The sequence below is a fragment of the Neolamprologus multifasciatus genome, chromosome 6 (assembly GCF_963576455.1).
Source record: "Neolamprologus multifasciatus chromosome 6, fNeoMul1.2, whole genome shotgun sequence".
Classification (NCBI taxonomy): Eukaryota; Metazoa; Chordata; class Actinopteri; order Cichliformes; family Cichlidae; genus Neolamprologus; species Neolamprologus multifasciatus.
Window position 1 is genome coordinate 13,153,703 of NC_140444.1, and position 23,910 is coordinate 13,177,612.

The 23,910-nt window shown below is 39.2% G+C and overlaps 1 protein-coding gene and 1 long non-coding RNA gene across 5 annotated transcripts in view; both read right to left on the bottom strand.

Moving 5' to 3' along the window:
• Nucleotides 1–23,910, bottom strand: part of LOC146516596 (zeta-sarcoglycan-like) — a 396,328-nt gene that overhangs the window by 162,124 nt on the left and 210,294 nt on the right. The window lies entirely within an intron of this gene.
• On the bottom strand, nucleotides 2–17,428 carry LOC146516597 (uncharacterized). The gene is made up of 2 exons (XR_014874530.1): nucleotides 6,936–17,428; nucleotides 2–2,798 (listed from the first exon to the last, which is right to left on the bottom strand). It is a non-coding gene; the product is annotated as an uncharacterized LOC146516597 (long non-coding RNA).

Genomic DNA, 23,910 nt, shown 5'->3' on the forward strand with positions numbered 1-23,910 from the left:
CAACATACAGTGGGGCAAAAAAGTATTTAGTCAGCCACCGATTGTGCAAGTTCCCCCACTTAAAATGATGACAGAGGTCAGTAATTTGCACCAGAGGTACACTTCAACTGTGAGAGACAGAATGTGAAAAAAAAATCCATGAATTCACATGGTAGGATTTGTAAAGAATTTATTCGTAAATCAGGGTGGAAAATAAGTATTTGGTCACCTCAAACAAGGAAAATCCCTGGCTCTCACAGACCTGTAACGTCTTCTGTAAGAAGCTTTTCTGTCCCCCACTCGTTACCTGTATGAATGGCACCTGTTTGACCTCATCATCTGTATAAAAGACACCTGTCCACAGCCTCAACCAGTCAGACTCCAAACTCCGCCATGGCCAAGACCAAAGAGCTTTCGAAGGACACCAGGAAAAGAATTGTAGACCTGCACCAGACTGGGAAGAGTGAATCTACAATAGGCAAGCAGCTTGGTGTGAAAAAATCAACTGTGGGAGCAATCATCAGAAAATGGAAGACATACAAGACCACTGATAATCTCCCTCGATCTGGGGCTCCACGCAAGATCTCAACCCGTGGGGTCAAAATGATCATGAGAACGGTGAGCAAAGATCCCAGAACCACACGGGGGGACCTGGTGAATGACCTGCAGAGAGCTGGGACCAAAGTAGCTGCCATCAGTAACACACTACAACGGCAGGGAATCAAATCCCGCAGTGCCAGACGTGTTCCGCTGCTGAAGCCAGTGCATGTCCAGGCCCATCTGAAGTTTGCCAGAGAGCACATGGATGATACAGCAGAGGATTGGGAGAATGTCATGTGGTCAGATGAAACCAAAGTAGAACCTTTTGGTATAAACTCAACTCGTCGTGTTTGGAGGAAGAAGAATACTGAGTTGCATCCCAAGAACACCATACCTACTGTGAAGCATGGGGGTGGAAACATCATGCTATGGGGCTGTTTTTCTGCCAAGGGGACAGGACGACTGCTCCGTGTTAAGGACAGAATGAATGGGGCCAAGTATCGTGAGATTTTGAGCCAAAACTTCCTTCCATCAGTGAGAACTTTGAAGATGAAACGAGGCTGGGTCTTCCAACATGACAATGATCCAAAACACACCGCCCGGGCAACAAAGGAGTGCTCCGTAAGAAGCATTTGAAAGTCCTGGAGTGGCCTAGCCAGTCTCCAGACCTCAACCCCATAGAAAATCTGTGGCGGGAGTTGAAAGTCCGTGTTGCTCGGCGACAGCCCCAAAACATCACTGCTCTTGAGAAGATCTGCATGGAGGAATGGGCCAAAATACCAGCTACTGTGTGTGCAAACCTGGTAAAGACCTATAGTAAACGTTTGACCTCTGTTATTGCCAACAAAGGTTATGTTACAAAGTATTGAGTTGTATTTTTGTTATTGACCAAATACTTATTTTCCACCCTGATTTACGAATAAATTCTTTACAAATCCTACCATGTGAATTCATGGATTTTTTTTTTCACATTCTGTCTCTCACAGTTGAAGTGTACCTCTGGTGCAAATTACTGACCTCTGTCATCATTTTAAGTGGGGGAACTTGCACAATCGGTGGCTGACTAAATACTTTTTTGCCCCACTGTAAATTAGGACCAAACTGTACATGTAAGCTTTAAATTTACAGTTGGGCTTGCTCAGCAATCCCTACCTTTAAAAACAATCTCTCCTCTCCACTCCTCTCTCTCTCTTCTCTCTTTTTCCCATCTTTTCCCATCATTTTTTTCCCCTTTGGAAATAAAGTAACTGTATCTATTGCAGGCACTCAGTGCCGAACTGCACTAACATGTGCTGAGCTGTTTGAAATGATGCAATTTAAATTACCTGTAACTTAAAAAAAAAAAAAAAGAAGTCACTCTGTTTGCTCCATTAAGTATAACTCGCTGAAAGCTGAAGTTCTGGCAGTGAGTGGGAAGAGAAGGAAAAAAAGGACGTGTGCAAAAAGGACTATTAACTGTCTCTACCACATCAGCTCGAAGGACCACCGAGATGCAGTCCATGAAAAAGTATCTGGCTTGACAGTAGCCTTATCTGTAGTATTGCTCTCAATTACACATTAATTGAAGGATCTACAATTATTCCTTCTATTTTAACCTCTTCCTATTCCTCTATTTATCTTTCATTTTACTTTACTTGTTAATCCTTTACTCACTATAGTTGTACATAGCAGGTTTAGAACCTTAGACAAAAGAGAAATAATAATGTGCACTGTTCTTGTCAATAGCTCCTTCCTCTTAATTTAATAGTCAATAAATGCCAATGCAGTTGGGTAATTAAAATGTCATTATTATATTTGGACAACACCCAAGGTATTCTCAAACATTTATAGTTACACATATGAAGCTAGAAATAACACAAAATGTGGTTTTATTTTAAAAAAAATGCTTTAAAAATCACCTCCCACACGCATACAGACATTTAGCAAACAAGGTTTAGCTAAAGTTTATCTAAGGTAACAGCAGCATCCAAACAATTGAAAAAAAATATCTTGTATAGGAAGTAGTGGTGCAACGGATCAAAAATCTCACGGTTCGGATCGGATCACGGTTTTAAGTCACGGATCGGATCAATTTTTGGATCAGCAAAAATAGAAAAAAAAGACAAAAATTCGACTCACCATTTACTTATTTTAGTATTTTTTGCCTATTAAAAAACATTCAACTGAAGACTGATTTCACGCACTTATATAAAAACAAATTAAGGTGCAATATGGACATTATGGACCATGCTGGGCATCTTCTGCATCCTCTGCAAAAGGCCATAAACAACCAGAAGAGTCTGTTCAGTGTGTATAGGAATTTCTTTACTTATGTATTAATCACATTATTTTATTGTATGATGTGCCTTGGTGCCACTGGATTTTAACAAGTCTCACACTCATACATTAAGACAAATGGTGGGGGTCTAGTAAGGAAGTTGGGGGAAGCAGACAACTCCACAGGAAGAGTCTTTTGTCTCTTTGAGGACTCTGGGAGGTAGCAAGGGAGTGTGAACCTTAAGGTGTGAAACAGCTGTGTACTGCCTTTTGTTCCTGAAGAAGGTATTTAACTGAGAGCCATGCTAGGCTCAGGGAGACTCTGCTGACCGTCTGCCCCGTGGTCATGTAGGCTCTCCACAAGCTTGGTTGCCTGTTCTTTTTGTGTTTTGATTAAAGAATGCTAGCCTCCGCTCACCGCTCGTCTGCACGCTTTATTTAAATGCAAAACTTCCACAACAAAATGGAGACGAGGATGGGATGGTCCGTGTGGTTGCTGAACAACGGTTCCGTGGACTGGCTGATCACCCATGAGGGAAAAGGTACCTTTGTCCTACCAGCTGTTGAAGCGAAGGAAATGGAGGAGTCACGGAGCCGTGTGTTTTAGCCACCACCGAGACAATCAACTTTGAGGGGACTCCTGCAGATGGGTGAGTTGTAGCTAACTTGTATACAGTCATGAGGAGTTTTTTGTCTGGCCGAGCCGTGAAGTGCCTGCTGCTCCGGAGTTCAAGTCTCTGGAAGGAAAATCCTGGGGTTCGAGTCCCCAGGCTTGTGTTCAGTTCCGGTGTTGTGCAAAAGAAAAGCAGTCGTCTGCCAGAAAGTAATTGCAAAAACACCGGTTCATCACAGGGAACGGTGGTTCGAGTCCACCGTTGATAATCACGTCTGCACAATACAGTGTGCGGAGTGACATTATTTTAGCACTTTTCTGCCGAGAAGGAAAGAAGGCCATTGCAGGGGACGCTCTGAATGTAAATATGGGATCTAGATCCAGTAGCGGCAGACGTTTCAAAAAAATAAATAAATAGGAAGAGGGTTTGGTGGTTTTCAACGTAGTACAACTACAATCTCTCTGGGTTTTTAAGAAAGGGGAGTTCAGAACCAGAGAGAGGAGATGTGTTGTTTTAAGCAGTGAGAACAATGATCAAAATGTCTTAGTGTCACTTGCAGGTGAAGAGCAGACCCGGATCAATTTTCCACGTGCAGCAGTTGGAAGAAAATTATAGGTTAACACCATTAAAAAAAGTCAAAGGAGCTTGCAAAGAAAAGCGTCTGGACTTCTTCAGAAGTCCAGACGCTTTTCTTTGCAAGCTCCTTTGACTACAATGACCTGGATGACTGAGAACCTTCACAGACACCATTAGAAACACTCAAGCCAAGTTTTGGCTGAATTGTTTTACAGCTTAACTTCCATGTGTTTGTCACCCTGAGAACACAAGCTACAAAAATCTCTCCCTGAAGACAAGAAATGCAGTTCCAGAACAACGAGATGGATATCAAGAGCTCACAGCAGTATCCTGAGCAGTGAAGAAAAGGTCCAGCAGCAACAGCTGTGTAAGACAGCGACAGCAAGGAGGAAAAATGGCATCATCATGATTGGATGGATGGATGTGCATTTCCAACGAGCTGCAACTTCACTGTGTGTGAATGGACTTTTGAAAAGAATGCTTGAGTTGGACATTTTGCCACTTTTGGAGCAAGAGGTACACAAAAAATTACACATACAGAAAAATGCATTAATCCTACTAACACAAACACACATGCAATGAAGCTCATGAAGATCAAACAGTATTTTTAAGCATGCATTTCTGTTACCATCATCTTGTCCGGTTCACTTAGTAGGTTAAGAAGTGATACATAGACTAGTGAACTAGTATTATTTTGGGCAAAAATGATTGAATCATAGCAGGGGTGAACAGAATGCTGCAGGAGGGTCAGATGAGTGGAGACTAATAGATTATTGAGTTTCTTATTTCTGATGTGTGGGGCAGGTCTTATCATGACACACATCTGGTTACATTGAAAAACAAAAACTCATCATCTAATAGAATATTGCTGTTGTGTGAGGTGTGTGACTGGTGGATGAAAGTTTTGGAGATTTACTTGGCTGATGCATTTTCCTTTGGTACCACTTTTAACCTACCAGTTAGTTGTGTTTTGATCTATCATTCTAAAAGAGCATGCTTAGACAACTTCTAAAAAGAGGCCTTCATATTTTTTATTTTTAACAGTGCACTGATATTTTTTGTTCGGCAATTTTCTCTTTTTCAAGCAGGCCTGCAAGATTGGAATCGAAAGTGCTACACAACATGTTGAACAATCGCAAGTGAGCTTTTCCAAGATTAAAATGGGCTCAGGAGAAAGCCACTTATTTGGGACAATCAGAAAACAAGTCCCTGTCAAAAAGGATTCAGCGAGGTAATCCAGTCTAAATTCTTATGTTCTTTTTTGAAATGGCGTCATTGCTGGCAGTAGAAACTTATTGCGTTGCGAGAGGTTCTACTGTCAGCAAATAAAAAATGGACTGGACTGACAAAAGCTTGACTGACTTGACACCAGTATGCAAGATTGCACCTTCACCTAGACAGTGACAAAAGGGTGGGTGGATGTATGTATGTTTCTTTTTACAGGAGCAGAAAGGTGACAGCAACAGGTTGCATGAGCTTTTGGGCCGTGCTGACTTAACCTTTTAATTGTCACTTTCTGTGTCTTTGTGAATTTGCCAGCAGTGTGTTATTCATGACCTTGTATTGTTTACAGTGCAGAGGTCACTGTGAGAAAATGTGCATACAGATGCGCTGCGCTAACATCTACATCACTTTTTCCACAGCAAAGGGTTAATCGTGGGATCTAATCACAAGATTTACAGCAGGACACACCGCTGGCTATTGTTTTACTTTTTCTTATGACAGGGCCTGGAGTGAAGCTACTCCAGGGGAGAATCCCTGGAATTTTTAAGAGACAATGCACAACTTTATTGTGCATGTCTAATTGTGCTAAGCTGACATAGGACAAAAGAGGGTTTTCCGGGGGAGCTTTCATTTTTAAATTGCAGGGACCGTGACTAGAGGGATATGGAAGGAGAGACTGCGGTGCAGATGCAGACCATGACTGGGAGAAAAGGCTTCAAGAGGACCATTGAGAAGCAGGAACCAACTGCAGGACAACTGACAAACGACAGTGGGCTGCACCACTGGGCTTCCAAAAGATTGTCACGAGGAGATTTTGAACAGCAAAATCTTAAAATAAAATAAAAGAGTTTCTACGTTGACGTTGAGGAAGACTACAGGAGTGTACGACTTGCTCTGCTCCTAATCTACAGCCGCGTTGGAACAGAAATCGAGGGATGAAGAGAGCGTGCCAAGCTCCAAAAGTGACAGCGCAAAGGGAGATCAGCGTTGGAATTATGACTCTGTAGATGGCGCAGACACCAGGAGCCATGACCGTGACTGAGAATGATCACCTAATGCTGTTTCACTTTGCCATGCAAAGTACTTTGACACTCTGGAGAAGACCTTTCCTCTGTATCATTGTTGTTGCCATTTGCATGTGAGAGCTTAGATTGTGGGGAAGATTAAAGATGAACAAAGGGTGGTGGGAGAACAGTGAAGTGTGGATACAGTGTGAAACTCCTTTAAGTGTACAATAATGTTGATGTGATATACAGAATGTCAGGAAAGAAATTCTGGTATTAATGTGATTCTTGATTTAAGAATCAAAGGGTGGGATTGTATAGGAATTTCTTTTACTTATGTATTAATCACATTATTTTATTGTATGATGTGCCTTGGTGCCACTGGATTTTAACAAGTCTCACACTCACACATTAAGACAAATGGTGGGGGTCTAGTAAGGAAGTTGGGGGAAGCAGACAACTCCACAGGAAGAGTCTTTTGTCTCTTTGAGGACTCTGGGAGGTAGCAAGGGAGTGTGAACCTTAAGGTGTGAAACAGCTGTATACTGCCTTTTGTTCCTGAAGAAGGTATTTAACTGAGAGCCATGCTAGGCTCAGGGAGACTCTGCTGACCGTCTGCCCCGTGGTCATGTAGGCTCTCCACAAGCTTGGTTGTCTGTTCTTTGTGTGTTTTGATTAAAGAATGTTAGCTACCGCTCACCGCTCGTCTGCACGCTTTATTTAAATGCAAAACTTCCACAACAAGTGACAGGTTGCTTCTCCCAAAGTCAAGGACCAGCAGACTTAAAAAGTCCTTTGTCCCACATGCCATTAAACTGTTTAACTCCTCGCTGGAGGGGAGAGGGTGGGGAAACAGGGACAAAGGAGGCGGTAACAAGTAGCTGCAGTGCCTTTTCACTGTGCAATAGTTTTTGTTAATATCCAACGGTGTAATAGACTCACAATACTTGAAATGTGCCGTTCCCTTGTATTCTTATTCCTATTTATTCTATTTATCCCTTTTGTATTCTCTGTATTTATATATGTGTATATATGGTATATTTCTGCTCACATTCTGCAACTTCTGTTGGTGCTGTGCTACTGGAAACTGAATTTCCCGGAGGAACCCACCCGAGGGATAAATAAAGTTTCATCTAATCTAATGTAATCTATAGGGCAGTACAGGGCTTTGTATCTACCACTCCACTATGATATAACAAGTGGTCACGGTCACGTGGCTTTCCATTGCCCTGGAGGTCCACCCATTTGTAGTTAGAGCAACAGAAGATGCCTGGGACAGTTCAGCCATAACTTTAAACTTCTCCTGCTCATACATGCTTGGAACGATCTTGTCACACTGAAGTGGACGCGCAACGAGCTATCATAGCGTGGCTCAAGCACGTTCATCACAGTTTAAACCCCTTGTTTTGCACAACGGAATACGGCCTCCCGTCTGCAGCTAAACACCCCATTAGCTTTAGTAATAGCTTTAGCCCGGTCAGACTGGGCAGCAAAGGGCTGCTTAAATGCTGCAAACTTCTCTGCTCCGCCACTTGGGCCGCTAGTGCTGGCCATAACTACCGCTTGACAGACCCACCACACACACCATGCACATACTTTTTTTTTCTTTTTCGAATCTTCGGATCACGTGCGTGCCAAACCGTCGGGTGGGATTGGTTCGGATTTCGGATCAACCGTGATCCGTTGCACCACTAATAGGAAGTGTTATTTCACTTAATCGTATTGACAGTGAACAAATCTACTGCAGAAGTGGCCTGGCTCTGTTGCTGTTTTCACCAGTCCAAGAACTACTTCAGAGAACTCACACACTTCTTTAACAATTTGAACTGGGTTTGTGTAAAGAACAAGCCCAATGTATTAGGCAGGGTACAAACTAACATAAAGCAAGATGAACAAATAAACCAACAACCAGAAAATGAAGACACATATGTACACAAAGGGAGCTAATATTGACCTGAATGCAGAAGGAAAAGCAATTATCAAAATTAAATTGGAAGTAACAATAGATAAGGGAACCCTACCGACAGAAAGATGCCAAGGAGGAAACACAAGAGAGATGAGGAGGAAAGAAAGACAAATGAACTAAAACCAGAAAACAAAACTCAACAGATACTTTAGAAAAACACAGCAGTCTGCATTAACAATAATGAAAAAATGTTTTAACTAACTTCTCAGTTGTTAAACATGTATAATACATTCATTTATATTGTACAAGGTGCTAAAATTTCAGTCACCTGAAGGGTGTTTCCACAATCACTGGTAGCCCAGTATTGTTTTTATTTCAAAAGAGAAGCAAAGCCAGTTGTGGGAAGACATACTGTCTGAATCTACAGCGACTTGGTTTCAAGGGTAAAGCCTTGAAAGCAACACACAAATCCCAACTGCAGTTCAGCCCCCACATTCATGTACTGCATTAGCTAAATAGTCTGAACAGGGACTATTTAAAGGTACCAAGTGAGAAGCACAGAAATGCTAATATTGACTTGCAGATATTCAGAACAACTGCCGTCATTTATTTGCCTTCATAACACAGAGATCATATTTAATCAATACCGCATCCATGTTGGAGAAGACTGTGAGTCTTCTGCATCTCAGTGGTGTTGTGGGGTTATAATAAAATAATCTGGCCCAGGTAAAACAGAATCAGATTTACTGCTATTTTAATGCTAGCAGCAATCTCACGTTTCAGCATTTATGCAACATCTGCGGGAATCTGTGGGAGTCATGCACTAGGTTGTTGGCAGTGCTTACAAGTCATCTTCAAGAGATTAAGTATTTTCATCCTGAACAAACTCAGCAAAGGTCCCTCTTTCTTCCTTTTTTTCTCCTTTCTTTTTTTTTCTTTTTTTAACGAAAAAAACTGGATGTTAATCTTCTTCTTATATTACTGCATTTCTAAACTTTGGTTAAGGGTGCAAACTTCAGTGAGAGGGCAATACAGGGCTGATGCCTGCTATTGAATCTGCTGGCATGACTTCAATCCTTCTCCCTGAATACCTGAAAAGAGTAATACTATTTTCAACAGAGTTTGCTCAAGAAAACATGCCTGAGGGCTGAAGTACTTTAGGGAATGCTAGTCAAAATCCCAAAATGAAAAACATAACCACAGCCCAGTAGAACTTGTGGTATGAGTATGTCAACTCACTCTTGAAAGGCTGCTTGACTTACATGAAGTGAAGCCTTATGTAAGTCTAGGGATAATAAATATCTCCATAGCCAGAGAAGCCACCACGTTTTATCTATAACATACTGTACCTGTTATGTGATCCTAGTCTGATCGGAGCTGCTACATGCCATTTGCCATCCATGTCAACAGCCTTGTCCAGCATAAGTGTGCTAGCAGATGAAACGTTTTTATAGTTAGAGTACACAAAATAATGGGCAATGTTAGCTGTAATTCTCATTAAGCCTAAGTCAAATCACTGGAAGCTGTTAATGCATTTCTGTAATAACCATGCCATTCAATACAATTCCACAGCTGATTTAGCAGCAATTCACTACATTCTGAGTTTAAATTACACTTGATGCACATGTGATGTGATGTTGCATGGCATGGGTTATATTAGAAAAAACTGAAACCTCATCCATTGCCTGGAGTTGCAAAGACATACTCTACTGAAAGCCAACACTGTGTCATATTCAATCACATCTTTTACTCACTCACTTCAATAAAGGCAGAATTTGGAAGTACAACCACTTTTATGTGTCTATGTGACTCGAGTAATGCTTTTTAGCGTTCAAAACATGACAAGCATGACTAGAACACAACCACCACTGAAAGGATGAAAACGCAGAAAAAAAAATCGTGCTGTGAAAAAGAACCTAAACCAAACTTTCCAAAAAATATTTTTCTCATTTTATTTTTTATTTTTTGCATTTGAGTAACAATGACATTACATCTGTATCACCTTCTTTAAATTATTATTAGCAACTCATATGACATGTCTTGCTGCAGAGTCAGTGCGTCTGTCTATATTGCTTCACACCCTTCACTCGCAGACCGAAAATAAACTAGGTGACCGGCATCCATCCTACCCTGGATACCACATATGTGACTGGTTTAATGGTTTGTGGGTGACAGATCATCATTGCTGGATCCTGTGGCCACTAGCTCCCCAGTCTGCCAATCATTTGCCTCCAAAGAGCACCCACACAGAGAGCATGTCTTCTTCCACTGTTGGGATTGTTTCTGAGTGACAAGCATAACAAAAATACATCTACTTTCATCCACAGAGTCTATATTGATCCATTGTTGGCAAACAGGCAGAAAATAAAGGGACAAAGTTAAGTATTTTACTGTCTGTGATGCGTCTGATTTTTGAGTGACACAGTGAGTAACAAGTGACAAAATATGTCTGGTTTCATCCATCACCCATCCATTTCTGTCCTTCTTTTCTGCCCAATCTTTGTTTCTGACATTTTTTTTTTCAACCCTGTCCGAGACATTTCTTTGTCCTCCACTGGTGGCATAACAAAATAAAGAGAAGAGGATAAGAAAACAGAATAATGTACAACGATGCATAAATTATTTGTGAGCAGACATTTAGTAGTAATGGCATGCTATGTAACTGCATAGCCAGTGTACTTTCAACATGTTACACATCTGTACTACAACATAACAAAAATAGTGCGTGACAGTGGCTATCTTGAATGACAAGTGACTGTTGATATGGCTGAAATCCCATGCCTACTACGTGGTCACTTGTCTGCCTGGAACTGATATGACCTGAATATGAAATAGAGTGGAAAATATTACTGGCTTCACTGCTGACAGACAAGTTATAGTAGATGCTTGTGTGCTGCTGTCCATGTTAATATCCGGATGCATTATTTGTCTCTGCACATGTCCTTCGTCTTGTGTTATGGGTAGATGAGAGCCCACCTAAACCGACAACAGTCTGTGTGTCCGGTTCACGTCTATGGTTACAATAATGGTATGGTACAATAATGTTATTTTAAATAAGAGCAGGTGGCAGTAAAAACAAATTAACATAAATCAGTTTATGCAGGTTAAACCTTAGTACAAAATTGTAAAAGTTGTTAGATTTTGTCTGTGTACGTTTTTAGTCATTCAGGTCATGGTAGTCTAAGGAGCCTGAAAAGAAAGCCACTGAACTTTTTGAAAAGTTATTTGAAGATGCTTTACCTCTCATCTAAGAGGCCTCTTTGGGTCTAAAACCAAAATGTGGAGAGTCCCAGGTATTAATTAATGGTGCACATGATTAATAGTGGATCAATGACTCCTAAGGGACAACCCCCGCTAGGCTTTAAATACCTGAGACTCTCCACCTTGTGGTTTTAGAACTAAATAAGCCTCTTGGATGAGAAGTGGAATATCTTCAAAAACCTTTGAAAAGTCCAGTCGCTAGCCCAGCTGCTACATTTCTAATACACACCTGAAATGTAACTCCTTTGTATCTGTAATAGTTTATGTGGGGATATAAAAACATCCTTTCTTGAGCACTGAGTGAAATTAGGTGCTGAGTTTATAGGATTTAAGTCTATTTATTATTAAACATGTATATAGCAGCCACCAGTGAAACTGTGCTTTTGCACATCTCAAGTGTTTAGTGTATGTCTAAGTGTGCCTCTAGATGATACAACAGTGCAGCAGATTGCAGCAGTGTGCTATATAAATATACTGATAGAGAAATGTGTGCATTTGTGTAAGGGCAGAACGCATAGCACTCACATTTGTCTATCCATTTTTCTTAAGCGTTTATACAACCTAGGGTCAAGAGTGGCCAATTTACAGTCCTAACATGTCTGTGAGAGTAAGCCAGAAAACCTAAACTAGATGGAACAGGCACAGGAAGAACATGCAAACTGCAAGTAAGGCCCTAGATCAAGTGGTTCAAACCTTGACCTTTCTTGCAGTGAGGTGATAATGCTAACCACTGCATCACCTTGCTGCTTCAGCAATGATATGTATTACATTCAGTGTGTGAATTTAAGTGTCAGTGAGCAGATGGATGTGTGCAAATTTCCTACATGACTTGTAAAATCTTCTTTGTAAGTGAGACTAAGTGAGTCTGCTTGTTTGTGGTTGTGTGTAGCCTTTAGCCCATAGCCAAAAACTCTTTGTTTGTATGCTGTCAGTCACTGCAGACTGCCACTGGGTAAACAATGCGCAAGAGAGATAAATTGGGAGAGATGCAGAAACATGTGGCAGGAAGGAAGTAAAGATGAAAGGAAACAGAGAGATACACACATGGGAAAAAAGAGGAAGAAAAACTGAGACACAAAGGAAGTTGGAGACAGAGAGAATTGGAGGCAGAGAAAGACAGAGCGAACGAAAGGGCATCAGTTGCAGAGAGTGCACTAGCAAAAGTGTCGAGAGAAAGACAGAAAAAATGAGGAGGGTTTCTCAAGGGTGTGCACTCTGTACATTATAAATGATGACTCATGTGCACTGAAGCCATACACACAGAGACGTATATAAATGTAGCATCACCTTGGTGATATAACATTCTTTCCCCAAGGTCTACTTGTCACTTTACAAGTAGTGTAAAGGTGCCACATACCCTGTAGAAGAAAGCACTGATAGAAAATCTGAAACTTAAATAATATAAACCAGATTAAATAAGTCATTACAGATTGTATGAATATAAAGTAGTTTAAATCTATGATGATTTCAGAGAACTGATCTGAAGTTCCTAATTGTGTTTTTGTCCTTCATAAAAAGTCAGAATTCACACAGAATTTATACCTGGATTAAAATAAAATGCACCAGAAAAGGTGCAATATTAAAGAGTAGGAACTGCAATTTAGGAAAAGCGTTCAGTGCAGTGTAGCCTTAGTATTTTTGTGAGAATAAATCCAATGAAACTGATAGTAGTGCTCCTAAGTGCTCCCTATGTCTTACTGATTTGTCTATTAAGTTAGTAGACCTTTTCATGAATCACTACCAGTTCCATAGGTGCAGTTGGAAAAAAGGTTGTGACATAAATTCATTTCCACCGGGGAAAGTAAACTGTAATCTTATCATAAGACTCTAAAAAAAAATTAGAGAGGCAATTCCTGAAATAGCTTAAGCCCAGCTTGAGCTGGATTCACTGGTCTTTATGACTCGATTTTATGCTTTGTACATTCAGATTTTATTTTATACCAGTGCAATAAAAAGGAATATATGTGTAAAGACCAATCCCTTGTTGACAACAAATATCAGATGACAATTAAACAAATTCAGCAGAATGAGTAAATCTCCTGTAACACTGTCTTAGTGGATGTTGAGAAGACATCCAGCCATTGAATGGTGGTGGTGGGGGGGTCTCTCTCAGTGTGATTGTAAAATAAAATTGTGACAACATGCAATTTTAGTCTTACAGGCAGTGGGTGGTTCAATCCAGCCTGCAGTCAGTTCATGACAATGAAGCAACAAAACAACCAGAAAGACCTTTGCAGCAATAATGAGGATGGTTTTCGCAGAAGTGACAAGAGAGGACATGTCTTCTTTTTCATCCTTTGTCATTGTATTTCTCTCATTTACAGACTTGCACAAGTTCACATAAACATGCTGACTGACTGATGGCTCTTATCAACATACCTTAGCCAGAAGTTCGAGCTACGCCTAACCTTTACATGTTCAATTAACCTACAGTAATTTGTACTGTCTATGTCTGTGTGTACATACAAAACAAAACAAAAATGTTCCGTTTGATTTAATGGGGGAAATACACAACTATAAACCTGTCAGTACCCATCATATTCACAATAACTTGCTGGGTTGAATGGCAATTAGTTTACAGAGAAACAGTCCTACAAAGTTCAAGGATTTCCCTTGTTTCTTCATAGAAAAGTACTTATTGTCACATCCCATCTGTCAGTAGTTTGTTTATCATCTCTGAAAACACAGTGGTTCCAAATTCTTTAACTCCATCAATCTGTCTGCAGTTTGTCATATAATATCTAACATTAAAACCTTCAACTGTTCCCTCGATATAATTAAAACTAAATTCCCATTTTGGCATTACTGGAATTGTGCAAATCATCGAAACCTCATGGTAACTGGCTGTGTTCCAGAATCATTCACAAATGCAGTTGTCCAAACACTTGGACAACAGATCCTTCACTGTTGAATACAGATCAATCTCTAAATCCCATTTTCCTTCTAAACTCCTGAAGAAGAAAGAGGTCCTGTTCTCAGCTGCTTTTCATCATAGTTAAAGCTGGTTTCAAAGCTCTTCACAGTGCAGAGTGTGCGTTACAGGGAGTAAGTAATGACCTCCTACTAGCTGTTGACTTAGCTCTGTCTTCTTATTCTTAAATACATGTGCAGACCACTTTACTGTAGATTCAATCTTAGGTTAAATCAGGGTAGGGGTTTCCAGTTCTTCCGCAGCTTGTTGTTCCACATTTGTCACACAGGTAATTTGGTCATTTGTCCTTATCTTCAGCAGAAATTTTCTTGGCTCCTTTACACCTTAATACAGTTAAAACAGTCATCCTGTTTTGTATATATATGCTTTCATTATTTGATATAATTTAAAAGCACATTGTTTCTTTTAACTGCTCTGTGGAAAACTTCTCTGATGCACATAAAACTCAGTAGGAGATCAAATACTTATTCTCTGGTATTTTCATTTTTTTGCTACCATGTCTGAAAATTCTGTCTGACAATTGAAAAAAAAAGATTTATTTTAATATTCGTACAACTTTCTGATTAGTGTGATTACTGCAAACACTGTACAAGAAATTGTAACAGAAATACTGAATTAATGTGCAGTAAATGCTTAAAATGGGTGCTGAGTAAAAATATTCAGCCTTGCAGGGTTAGCTGAATGTTTTGCCAGACTGAGCAGGATTGCATTTTTTTTTTCTTTTTTAGCTCTGGTGCTGTGACTTCCCTAAAAGGCACATAATACAGATTGATGACACCAAAGTTTATAGAGCAGGTCATGACTTCTGCAGCGTAACATCCCTCTTTTCCTGTCACTCTTCGCTGGCTACTGAAGAATGGCTGAGAAAATAAAACGATACCAAGAAAATTCATATTCAAATGCCCTACAAAGAACTATGTGGCCAACAGAGTTATCTATTTGCTACTCCTATGTGCCAAAAATCAATGATTCATTAGATTTACTGCCAAATTTATCTTAATTCGTATCTTACATTGTTTATTGATTTTAGAGTTCTTCTCACATACTGATAGTATTCAATTGTGACACTGTCTATAATTATAATAAACAGGTGTTTGACATGTACAAACTAAACAGAAGGTGTAGTCCAGATTGTTGGAGCATAAACATCTGCAAATGGAGACTGAATTTGGCAAGATGCTGTATTAGTACAAAAGAACGTTTCCCAGCTCATGCAAATCCACTGTTACTTTGCTGATCTTTTGCTAAACTTAATATTTAAAATATCGTGTAAGAAATCAAGGGGTTTCTCAGGCTATTCAACCATATGCCCAGGAGATTTGAAGGAACATTAAATCCCCTTAAGGATTACAGGGCTGTTATATACACTTTACCTGAGCATACTTGAGTCAGTTCCAGTAGGAACTCTAGTGATAAGTGTTAGAGTGTTCACTAAGTAACAGCTGAAAAGAAATTGCCTATGTGGAAATGCAAGAAACTGCAGTTCCTCTAATGTCTGGACTGACTCCAAAAGAGATTCAGTTCCCATAAACTGTAAAAATTCCCAGATTAAGCTATGAAATTCAGGTGGTAAGAATCAATCTAATGCCTGAATCAATCAAGCTTTTAGCAAGGAGATTTTGTTTTAATTAATGTGAATCAGAACTAATTATTAAGTATATCTGTGTCTATTGGTTGCACCCATACTAAGTGCTGCTTTCTATTGTTCAAAAATAGTCATTTCTGGCCTTTGCAATATTTCTAAAGCTGCTACTTGTTTGTTAGTTTATGTCAGTCTTCTTTTTTGGTTTTTATTTTTTTTCTGTTAAGCTTCTTCAATCAGAAAATTACTTTACCCCTGTCCCTCTCTATCTAACATAAAAGAAATAAATATGATGGCAGTAAATGTCAGAAAGATTCTTCCTTTCTCTAAGGGGAAAAAATGGTAAGTTTCTCGCTGTTGGATGTCAGAGGGATGTCTTTTTATCATTTTTATCTGTCAAATGAGAATTTCTGGTGTCTAAGCTGACTTCTAAATGGCACAGAATGTACTCTTTGACACATTTTGTCTTGTTTTGCAACAAAGTCAAAGTGGCACAGGCCATTTAAAAGTTGAACCTTGCTGTTACCTTTGCTGTTTCAAAGAGGCTCGACTGTGCATACATCACTGGCTGGTCAGGATGTACAATCCTATTGCAACATTACCTTGTGTGGATTGTTCCTCTAGAACCTAGCAAAGCGAACATGATTTTAACAATATAAGAAAGTCAAGCAAATCTTTTTTCTGAAACCCAAGCTAATAAGTACTAAACAATAAATCAAACCTAACGTATTTAAAAAGCAGAATTAAGAGTGATTTAAAATTCAGCTGAAACAGGGGACAACAAGTATACATACAATTCAGCAACAAGTTTCAACAAAGCACTACACATTCTGCTTCAACAAATAAACGGAATAAATGACTTTGGCTTGATTTTCAACCAGCAGTGTATGCTTAAGGTCAGACTTACCTAGGAGCAGGTTTATTCAGTGTAAACTAACTGGATAATGGACTTAAAATGGCTTTTGTATTTGAAAATTCCCCCACACATGACTGCTTCAATCTTATGAGAGGAACCTGTAATTTGTATATGTATAGTTACAGTATATCAAATAGAATTTTATATAATTTATTACTTTAAGAGATGGAGGAAATTATACCTTATTATCAGCCAAGAGTAACATTTCCTGGAACACCGCTCACATATTTATGGGCAACATAAAGAAATTAGGATTAACAACTGTTCCACCACCGGATTAAACTGGACTCCTTGTTATCTTGTTTCGTGACAAGATGAAATAAACTAACTCTGTTTCCATGAGGTAGCAGTGGAGAGCTGAAAACACTAGAACAGACTGTTCCATCCATCCATCCATTCGCTTCCGCTTATCCTTTTCAGGGTCGCAGGGGGCACTGGAGCCTATCCCAGCTGTCATAGGGTGAGAGGTGGGGTACACCCTGGACAGGTCGCCAGTCTGTCGCAGGGCCAACACACAGGGACAGACAACCATTCACACTCACATTCACTTGCACATTCACACCTAGTGGTAATTTGGATTAACAGACTGTTCCCCAGTGAGATATTAAAAATAAATGAATAAATAAAGACAATTTAATAAGTTTATAAGTTTATAATAAGTTTATAATAAGTTTATTATATGTCCCATTAAACTTTAAAGAAGTCCTTTTAGCCCCTAATAACTTTTTTGTTTAATGTCTTTACATTGCTTTGTAACCTTTTGTATTGCATAATATGGTTAGAGCAAGTTCAAGTGTCTGTAACAATATGAAACTAAAATCAGCCATAACAGAAAATGAATGAGAGATGAATGTGCTCTTGTGTTTTCATTGGATTCGCCTTCATGACTATGGATAATTCTGAATAGGGGTATAATGCAGAGAATTCTCAGCAGAGAGTTATTCAGTAACTGCCAATATATTGTTCATGAACAAAGACAAAGCAATAGTGATTCCCTTGTTAAAAACACGAGCAGCTCCGATGTAAACAGTTCTTTTTAACTCGATCTCATGCATCCAGTATCATAGAAAACAATTTGTAAAGGCATAATTTAACTTCGTAATATAGTGTAGACTGTTTTATCGAAGCAGGTGGCAAATTGTCCAAGAACTAATCATTCTAGTTTGCTGTGTTTTCATTAAGTGCTATGCCCTTTAGTGGGTTAATCATGTTTTGAAATGTATTTTTATAATAATTACTTACCAGCACACTTATAGGTGGCATCCCATCAACAAATTACGGTTATATAATGCCAATGGCATTGTTGCAATAGCTCACACTGAGCAATATCATTACATGAGAATAATTCTCTCTTACAGCCAGGCAAGGCCTTCTGCGATTCTACCCTGTATGGGTGTGTCCTGCCTTAGGTGCCACTTTTCCAGTACAGCTGACTCTACATAGCAATTAACCAAGAACTTAAGGCCAGAGAAAGGAGAATCCAGTGCCAGAGAGCCTATTTGGTTTTCAGCTAGTGAGGCTGTGTGTTATGGCTGCTTACTCTTGGTCCTGTGGAGATGTGTGTTTGTTTCGGTTACCTATCCTTTTTGACTTACTTTTCAGTTTAGTGACCAACTCCTGGGTTTTGGGTTTTGTTTCTTTTTTCATAAAGGTGATAGTGGCCTGCTCATCTCTTTCAGTTTAATTAATAATAAAAATATTAATAAACCATTTTCTTAAATCTGTGATGAATATGACCTATAACATCTTAAAATCTGTAGTCATATAAAAAGAAAAAAAAACACAAGTATGATTGTATGCAGTGTTGAGAAAAAATAAGTAGACCACATGCAGCCTTGTAAGATCACCTTTAACAGAAATAACTTGAAGTAATCATTTTTTGTATGACTTTATCAGTCTTTTTTTTTTTCTTGCTTTGCTTCAGTTCATTGAAGTCTGTGGGAATTTGTTCATGTACATCTCTCTAAGGTCCCTTCAAAGCAATTTAGCTGGGTTAAAGTCCCGACTTGACAGAGCCATTGCAACGCCTTGATCACTTTTGATCACCCCTTAGTCACTTAGATGTAGATTTCCTGGTGTGCTTTGGATCATTGTCCTGTTGCAGGACCCAGTTTCTGCCAAGCTTAAGGTGTTGAAACAGATGGCTTCACATTTGACTAGAATTCTTTGGGACAAAGGGGAGTTCATGGAAGATTCAGTGAGTGCAACATGCTCAGATTCTATGGCTGTAAAAACATGGCCACGTGATCATCACTCACCACTGTACTCGACAACTCTTTGGAGGTGTTTCGCTGAAGTGATTTTTCCCAAACATAGCACTGTGCATTATAGCCAAAAATAATCTAATCCCTTTTATAAAGGTGATAACTAGGGCAGGGGACTGAACCAAATCACAACAACAGTGTCTCAAGGTGCTTTATATTGTAAGGTAAAGACCCTACAGTACTACAAGGAAAACAGAGAAACCCCCAACAATCATATGCCCCCCTATGAGCAGGCGCTTTGGCGACAATGGGAAGGAAAAACTCCCTTTTAACAGGAAGAAACCTCCAGTAGAACCGGGCTCAGGGAGGGACGGCCATCTGCCACGATGGTGGGGTGAGTGGATGAAGACAGAACAAGACATGCTGCGGACAAAGACATGCTGTAGAGAGGAAGAGATTAATAATGACTAATAATACATGCAGAGATGTTTATAAAGATACAGTGAATGAAAAAGGTGACTGAAGATAAAACGTAAGTCATGCAACAAGTTAAACCATCCATCCATCCATTCGCTTCCGCTTATCCTTTTTCGGGTTGTAGGGGCGCTGGACCCCTATCCCAGCTGTCATAGGGCGAGAGGCGGGGTACACCTGGACAGGTCGCCAGTCTATCGCAGGCACAACCATCCGCACCCACATTCACTCCAGCATCACACCTATGGGCAATTTAGATTTTTCAATTAACATATCCCCACTAAGTTAAACCCAAACACAAAAATAGGGCATGGCAGCAATGAAGGTGGTCTCAGGTATGGTTAAACCTTCAAAAATTAAACCAACACTGAGTGACCAGCTTTAGATTTTGCCTTTGTAACACAAATTTAAAGCTTGTCACAGTGGCACATCAAACCGTTGAAAACCTCATCATCATACAAAATATATCTCAAAGCTCAAGAGTATACTATGTTTAATAGCCTGAATGCCAACTGATTGGACCTGCAGCTAACTTTATTACACCTGTCACCAGTGATGATGATGAAACTTAAAAGATTGTTCACATCTAGTTGCATAAGTTGTCCATGGGCAAAACAGGGCTTTTAAACGCTAGCATTATTGACACTGGCTTCTTCATTTTGCTGTTTACAGTCAACAAAAATGTTATATGGGATAGCATATCCAAAACCATAGTATGTAACTAGAGTCAATAATAGTCTAACATTAGTATTCGATACTGCAGTATATCACAGTGACAAGGATGTCAACATCATGTACATTGTCAGACAATGACTGGGGCAGCTCAGTGTGATGTAAAACTGTTAAACAAATAACAACATGTTTCAAATGAGAAGTCAGCATACTGTTGCCATGTTTAAGGGTGGAACAAGATCGTAAATATTTTACTCTATATGATACCGTGAATCTACTCCTGGGTGTTACGAGGGAGAGGGTTTAGCCATTCAAAGAAAAGAGCATTTACAAAGTCAAACGTATGCTAATTGATAATGATCTGCCATCCCCTAGCTACTACATAGGCATTAATATTTCAACTGCTGCAACAAAGGAAATTTCTGTATATGGAATATGGAATGTTAAAATGTATTTAAATTATCATCTTATTATTTTATTTGATTATTTAGAAGCAAAACATTATCAATCACAGACATGGTGAATATTGAGAAGCTTTGATTAAAATATATTTTTTTAACCCAACAGTGTTTAAGTAGAAGACATTTGAACTTCTTTGACTGAACTACTACTAGGGTTCTAACTGGCTCGAAGTTAGTAAAATTCTTTCAGAATAAAACTAATTCAAGCTTGTTACTATCCAACACTTTAATGATTCAAAGTGTAAATGGTGGTGAAAAAATGTGTTGTAACAGTCAGATGTCTGGTTGAGACATTCTTTCTTTGACATGCTTGGCTTCTTCTCACTTCTCTCTCCTTTGTCCAAAATGTCCACACTGCTGCCCTCGGAGGAGTTTCCCTTATCTTTAGATGCAGGTGGGCTTCTGAGTAGTAAACTGAAGAGCACAATCTCCTGTGTTGTACCATGCACTTGTAGTTATTTAGACTCCCTATAGGTCTATCTACCTCCCCTTGCATTGGACTGCATAGACAACATTGTGTTTGGGTTTTCTATCCTTGGAGTGAACCTTTTTTTTTTTTTGTCCAAGTGTTGTTTGGTCTGAAGTGAAGCAGGATGTTGTGTTGGGAACAAATCTTTTGGCACTCAGGCCTGGATACCTCAAAAGTATTTTTTGTTCTTTTTTTATGAGGGGGTGGTGTCTTTCTTTCACTTTTCTAATACTATGCACATAATGAAGGCTCTGTTGGGAGAACCACATTAATACCTGTGCGTACTGCTTTTTCTTTCCTTCTGCAGGGGCAGGGATATGCCTTGATTTTCTAAGGTTTTGCTAACCCCCAGCTCATGCTGAAGTAGTTGGAAGGCGTCGAAAGCAGGTTGGTCCGAGTGTGCAGTTCAGTAAACCCTAATCATGAGTCTTCTGTTTTCACTAGCACAGATAAGAAAACTGAGATTGTTTTCCTTTACTTTAATGTATTTCATATATTTGCTGATATTTTTTACGTTGTGTACATGTTAGCTGGTATGCAAATTAAAGGAAAGGTGGGACACACAAACTACCCTACGGTTCTGTTAGGAAAATGTTGTAATAAATAAAGACTACTCAAGAGAACCACATAATCACAATAATCAAACCTTTGGTGGAGACTATTGTTTGTAGTGTTTAATACTTTGTTTCTACTGTGGACACATTGTCATATTAAAGGCCGTGTGTCTGTCTATTTATTTAATTACACAGTAGCCAATACGATACTACTTCCCCAGTAAAAATTAATTTCCCACAGTGTGAAAACACAATAATGGCAATAATTGCTAGTCATCAGCAATGATCTATCAAGGGTGCTGCGTTTGCGTGTGTGTATTTCTGTGTGAGCAAGACAAAAGGAGCACAGAGGAAATTGACTACAGAACCAGTTCAAATCAAATGCTTTGAAATCTTCGCACCGGGTTTGTTCCGCTGATACAATAGATGCAATCAGATCACTTTTATAACTTTTCCTCTTCCCCTCATAATTTCCTCTTATAATGTAACTTCATCTACTTTTCTCTCCTCAACCACCAATTATCATTTGTTCTTTTCACTTGCTCGTTCTGTATCTTTTGATATCATCTTCTGGCTCCCTGTGCCCTCATTTTCATTCCTCGCTTTCCCTTTTCAACAATTTTGATTTATTTTTATTGTGTTTTAAACATAAACCCTCGTTGCATATTTTCTTCTTCCACTTTTGTCTTCTACCAGAAGAGGGCATCTCACAAAGAATATTAAACACTCTCCAATCGTTTTCTTTGTAGAGGTGGAAAAACAGGAGGAGGACTGAAAAAAATCACTGATCTATTTGATCCCCGCTGTTTTCAGGCAGGAAGTCTGGCAATCCTGTCCTATATAGACACACACACGCACACACAGACACTGACAGATTTCCCACAAAGACCGTAGACTTTTGAGCTTCCAAGACAATAACGTAAATGGAGAGAAAGGCAGCCAGGATATGGATAAAAGACAAGTAAAGATTAAGCATGAAAGAAAAAGATGGGAATCAGGAGCCCCGGAAAAGGAGGGAGGAAAGGAGTAGCGGGAGGGGTGTTTGCAATGAGTTACGGCTGAGTAAGGTATTTTGGGCAAGAGGAGAAATGACGAAATAACGACAGCGAAAGTTACATAAACATTATGACCACAGGTGATAACTGTTTTTTTAATTTGCACAGCTTTAACCCATTATAAAATGGTTTTCTATTTACACATATAAATGAAATGATGGCAGTGTACTATTGACATTAAAGATCACCATTTTATGATGAGTGCTTAGTGACACCCTGGTCAGATATTAGTTTATAAGTCAGTGTTTAATATGTTTGCCAAGTGTGAAAAATGTGAGACCTAGAGCAAGTACAAGCACCCATGAAATGCACCAGAATATGAGTTTGGGTGTTCATTTTGCTTATGGTAAGCATCTCATGTCATTTTTTTGTGCTAATGAGTTGAGGTTCAGCCTCGCTGAATGGACTATATACATGATTTATGGTTAACAATGATGTTAACTGCGATGATTTCTGAACAGGTTACTGGTCAAAATTGTATTTGTATTAATATTCTTAACTTTACACGCTTCATTGTTGCAATAATTTTATTTTTTTAACCTACACATTTTATGTTCTTAGTTACTGTGTCTAATCTCTGCAGTATAAATTTTAGATGATGAGAAGAAATGATAGAAATGGATAGGCAAATCACAATCATTATGATTGGTGGCCAATGAGAACTGGTTTAATTTAATTTGAAATGTGAAATTTTAATGTAAAGGAATAGTTTCAGTTTTGGTTTCTAAAGAAATTGATAACACCTTAATACACTTCAGCAGATGTGATATAAATTTGGTCTAACTAGCTTGACACTTCAGGCACATTTTAGGTCATTCAACACTCCGAAATGACTGAATGGTTAGGGTAAGAGTCATGGACAGAGGGTCCTTAGTTGGCACTACATGGAGTGAGATGCTTAGCAAAACCAAAAAATCTCCCTGGAGAACCTCTACCAGGTCTTTACTGTAGCAGCCTTCAGTTGCTGCTTGTTTATGAGTCTCTCTGCATTCAGTTTTGTATTTAATAATTGAAAGGCATGCTCTGTTGCGCAAACTTCAGTTTACTGACTTATCCATTAAGGAATATCTCATTTCTTTACCTTGGGAAACTCTTGGGTTGCTTCTACAGAAGAATTTGGTCATTATCCATTTTCACTGTGAAGTGTTGTCTGATCAGGTCTGAACCCTGTACAACTCAGAATTCATACTGCTACTTCTATCAGCACTCACATCATCATAAACACCAGTAA